The sequence below is a fragment of the Pseudorasbora parva genome, chromosome 7 (assembly GCF_024679245.1).
Source record: "Pseudorasbora parva isolate DD20220531a chromosome 7, ASM2467924v1, whole genome shotgun sequence".
NCBI lineage: Eukaryota > Metazoa > Chordata > Actinopteri > Cypriniformes > Gobionidae > Pseudorasbora > Pseudorasbora parva.
Window position 1 is genome coordinate 17,431,114 of NC_090178.1, and position 5,174 is coordinate 17,436,287.

The 5,174-nt window shown below is 40.3% G+C and overlaps 1 long non-coding RNA gene across 1 annotated transcript; it reads left to right on the plus strand.

Moving 5' to 3' along the window:
* Nucleotides 1–3,870: 3,870 nt before the first annotated feature.
* LOC137083647 (uncharacterized) lies at nt 3,871–4,418 on the plus strand. Its single transcript, XR_010906565.1, has 2 exons — nt 3,871–3,974; nt 4,073–4,418. It is a non-coding gene; the product is annotated as an uncharacterized lncRNA (long non-coding RNA).
* Nucleotides 4,419–5,174: the final 756 nt, after the last annotated feature.

A 5,174-nucleotide genomic window follows, 5' to 3' on the forward strand; every position in this document is an offset into this window, starting at 1 on the left:
GTTTTTTGTATTTTCATTTTTTTTTTTTAATGTTTATGTACATTTATAACACTAATACTTTGCATTTTATTACTTTTGCATCAAATTACAAAAAAACAAAACAAGTTACCTCTGTTGTGAGTGTGTTTCTAATACAGCGTCAATGGGAGAGATGGTAAAATTAAACATTGTTCTATCTTTTCATTGTCGTTATCATTCGCAATCTATTTTTGAGAATTTGCCCGATCACATGAAAATGTGTATAAATAATACGAGTGTGCAATCTTGTGGAATGTATACGCCAAAATGAGTTTTGGCTTGCATATGGTACGCGGTTTTTCGCGTGCATATGATACGCACTTTATGGTGTATTATACGTATGACACCCCCCCCCCCCCCCCAAACCCACCCAAGAGCGTGTCATATGCGCGCTATAAAGTACGTATCATATGCACGCGGAAAACTGTATAGCATTTGCACGCCAAAACTCATTTTGCCGTATCCACTCCACGAGACTGCACACTCGTACTATTGATACGCATTACCATGAGATCGTGTTGATTTTTCCCCTTTTTTTGAAAGTTGAGAAATCACAACACAAAAAAATATATTTAATGTATTCTCTCATTCACCGCTATAAAAGCTAACTTCTACTCTGAGAAACCTGGAAATGTGAAAAGGGTCTATTAAAATATGTCCTGGCTGCAAGCTTTATAATATCAGTGAAAGGCTCTTTTTGTTTTAGTCCATAAAATTGCATCTATCCTTCATAAAAGTGCTCCACACCGCTCCGGGGAGTTAATAATGGCCTTTTTAAAGCGGAGTGAGGTGTTTGTGTAAGAAAAATATACATATTTAAAACTTTACAAACTGTAATCTCTAACTCCCGCTAACTGTCATACGTGCGTTCACGAAAGACGTATGACATTGGACGCAGGTGTAGCGTAAGTTCCAGTGATGAACGCGGAAGAGCAGAAGAAGCAAAACAAAACTTGGTTCTCGTGAGAACTAGCATATTCTCACTGTTGAGTCTCTCTTGAATGCACGTACGACAGTTAGCTGAAGTTAGAGATTACAGATTGTACAACATATGGATATTTTTCTTACACAAACGCATCGCTTCGCTTCAGTTGGCATGCTATTGGTGGGTTTAACACGATGACAAAAGCGATGGGTTGTTGCCTGTTTATCACGCCTCTTGTGGTCTGATTGGTTGAAGGACTATCCAATTGCATACAGAGTCATTTGAATAATGCTCGTTTATCACGCCTCTTGTGCAGTAGAGAATACAGAGCAGACTCCCCAGACCAATGTTCAATCTTAAATTGAGCTTGGTCTGGTGATAGCCAGACAAACACTTTTATGGTCTTCAAAACATAATCAGAACTTCACTGCCATTATAAAGCTTGGAAGAGCCCAGACATGTTTTAATATAACTTACAGTATATTGAACAGTATTGTCTGAAAGAAGATTGTCATATACACCTAGGATGACTTGAGGGTGAGAAAATCATGGGCTAATTTTCACAAAGCTTTACACTCACAGTAGTCCATTTAGCACTACAGAATTGACTGCACTTGAAATATTTAAATATCTTGTTACTTTTAAAGGAACACTCCACCGTTTTTATAAATAGGGCTTTTTCAACTTCTTTCCTACATTTAGATATGTGGGCAAATTGATTTTTGTCTCAGTGCAAGCATTGTTTTAGTTTGGCAGGGTTGTAGAAATATCACGGCTCTAATCCTGACGTTCTCCCCTTACAGAAAAAACTTCACATGTGAAAATTCACATGTACATTTGGTTACATGTGGCCACATGTGTTTTTGCACATGTGAAGTTCATGTGGTTTTTCTGTAAGGGTCTAGCTGTTGAGCGATCGCAATGGGTTGCATGATATCTCTGCGCCCAAGTAGCAGTGCCTGTGCTTCCCCATAATATAGTCCCAAGTCAACATCTGCCTATAAATCACCTAGTCTTAATCTGCATCACTAGCTGTACTCGTTGTGAATACGCAGGCCACAAGAAGTAATTAGGTGGGGTTTTTTTTTTTTTTGGATAACTTTTACTCGGGACATGCTAGCTAGCAACATAGGATTCCATTCATTATGCTAAGCTAAACTAGCGGCGACCCTGCCAAACTAAACTAGTGCATGCACTGAGACAAAAAAGCTTTTATCCACATATCTAAATGTTGGAAAGAATTTGAAAAGCAATATTTATAAAAATGGTGGAGTTTTCCTTTAAAACTTACTTGAAAAGATGGAAGAATCCATAAAAACCAACAAAGAAACAGCAAAAGAGGATCTTCAAGGAGGTCACAAAGCAAACCCGTTTGTACAACTCGAATTTAAAAAAAAATGAAGATGATGCAACCACATGTGAGCTCAGGGTTAATGGATTATACCAGGCTCGATTATACTTATAATACGTGTTATAATGCTTCAAGCGAGAGGCCTACAACAAAGTACACCAAAAGTAACATTTGATGTTTGCCAGAGATTTAGCAACACAAGAAAAGAAAAAAGAGCCATGATAGTCTAAAAAATTAAATTACATTCAAATAAACACATATTTGCAGCCTATGAGGACCAAAAAGATGTCAGTGTCCTGCTGTGTTGTATATCTTAATTAGAGCTCCTCAAATGATGACAGTCACTGACGTGAAAAGAACACAAATATAATAAAACGGAGCAGGGAATATTGCTCTTAAGTGGCTGCGCTTTTCCACATGAGTAGCTTTAGTGTGACATAAAGTCCCTGCTCGATTCCTCTCAGGTATGTGTGTGTGTGTGTGTGTGTGTGTGTGTGTGTGTGTGTGTGTGTGTGTGTGTGTGTGTGTGTGTGTGTGTGTGTGTGTAAGTGTGTGTTTGAGCGAGAAAGAGAGACATGGGTAGCTCATCCTCACGTAATCATTCCTCAACTTAATCTCTGTGTAACAACGTTAGCTCTGGTCTGGCAGAGAAAGTTAAATATTCACGATACAAGGCAATCTACTCAGTGTTCAAACAAAGTGCCCTGCCAAGTTCAGCCATGTATGTAGAGACTCGCTTAGAGATAGTGTGAGAGAGAGAGAGAGAGAGAGAGAGAGAGAGAGAGAGAGAGAGAGAGAGAGAGAGAGAGAGAGAGAGAGAGAGAGAGAGAGAGAGAGAGAGAGAGCGCAAGAAAGGATCTATTTTATTATTCACATAAGGCATAATAAACCAGGGCTGCTCGGTTAGCACTTAAACTCCCAGTGCTTTAGTGGTTATCCTTAATGCGACAGCACTGATTTGAGCACATCCTATTAATAGTCCAAGGGTCTCATCTTAATGCAAGGATCCATGTTAATAAGTACTCGTAAAAAGCTATTAATAGATGCACATCTCTTTATCTGAGCCTGTTGGATTTAATGACATTTTCACGTGTGTGTTTTGCAGTAATTGTGTGTGTAGTTTTTTTAATATATATGAGCTATGAGGTGTGTGTGTGTGTGTGTGTGTGTGTGAGACGCTCGGGCTCCAGCTTCATGCGGGCCCTGGTGTGTGCAGGCTTCAGGATGCCGGCCAAGCAGGAGGGAGTGAGACATGGATATTTAATGGCCAGGGACACAGATGCCCTTCACCAGAAAACCTCCCAGCCTTTGATTCCCACATATTACTGCCTAATGGAAAACAAGACCAGCATTTATGCTTATCAAGCATAATTAAAAAGGCCGGTTAGTCTACAAGTCCAGTAGGATTCATCCACTTCAGTGATGAGATTCAACGTTTCTAGATGGTCACACTGGATATAGGTCTTCACGTTGTAACCAGTTTTGACTTGTTACTTTAGCTGTCTTATATGTAAATCGTCTCCCTGACACTAGGGGGAGTATGGTGCCATTTGGGTGTATATTAGCGGGGTAATGATAGAAGAAGATAGGGTTGTTTTGGGGCTAACAGCATGGTTGGTGTCGACATGCCACTTTTGGAGTCCTGACTGGGAATCTAGTTTGATTTTCTGCTCAGTCTATGTAAGCTGTTGGTTTTCCTTTTACATATGGTTGTTTATTACCTATGGTTCTTTAATGTGTAAATGTCTTGATTATCTGTTATGCTTGCTTGTTTGTAGAAGGACTCTTTTGTTATAGTGGAATAATCAAGGAGGGATATTTTGCATTTGAAAGGAGCGAGTTACCCTCAGGATAGCCCATCCGTATCTTCCTTGGGGTCATGCAAGTCAAGACAACCAGACGAATCAGCAAGGACTTGATTCATTACGGACAGTACTGGTAACAAGTTGTACAATTGTGTATATCTGACCAGTGTTTTGACATATGTGTCTTTTATTTCCCTCTGGGTACAATGTGAGAAGTGGGGTTTGTGTCATGGGGGAGTGTGGAAGCATCTTTTGTATTCTGATTATTGCATGTGTTCTTTATTGTGTCATTTTTCAAATTATATTGTCATTGAGCATCTCTTACTTGTCCTGAGTATTTTGACATACTGAGCTTAGCCGGTGGATCCCTCCCTAATATAAAATTTGTGACAAAGTGTTTTGGTTCATAATCGAGACCTAATGTTACATAGTGGCGCCCGAACAGGGACCTGTAGGCTTTTATAAACTTTTGTGCTCAGTGTATGTTTCAGATACTTTAGTATGGAAAGTGAGGCTGCTCTGGGAGAGGATGGTGCTGGTCCAGCATCTGATTTCTCATCCGAGACATTTACTACCCGAAGAGACCCATGCGGTGAGATGATCCACACATTTAGCAGCTTGTACATTGATTCCGGAGAAGAGGAGGAAAGGATCTTGGACGATATACAAGAGACAGTTCCACCTCCACCACCCCTTGAAATTGATACTGAGCACTCGGCTACACCCGTAACAAAAGTAACGGCAGTAGAGGAGCTGTCAGAACGACTAACTACACTAGAAGGTTGCTGGGAAGAGAGCAAACGGAGGATGAGTGAGTGGATTTCGCAAGAGGCGTTGGACATCAAGGTGCGAATCCTGATGGAAAAAGTTAACTACCGTTTTGATCGGGAGAGGGATAGGATGAAGGAGCAGCTGGAACTAGCAATAAGGGACTTGGGGAAATCCATGATAGATTGTTTGAAACGGAGGGATGCCCAAATTGAGCAAAAATTCAAAGGTATCCATGCTCGTGTTTCTAACTCCATCCAAACTAGCCCCAGTTGCTCTACTCCATATTCAGCCTCTCAAAATCAAG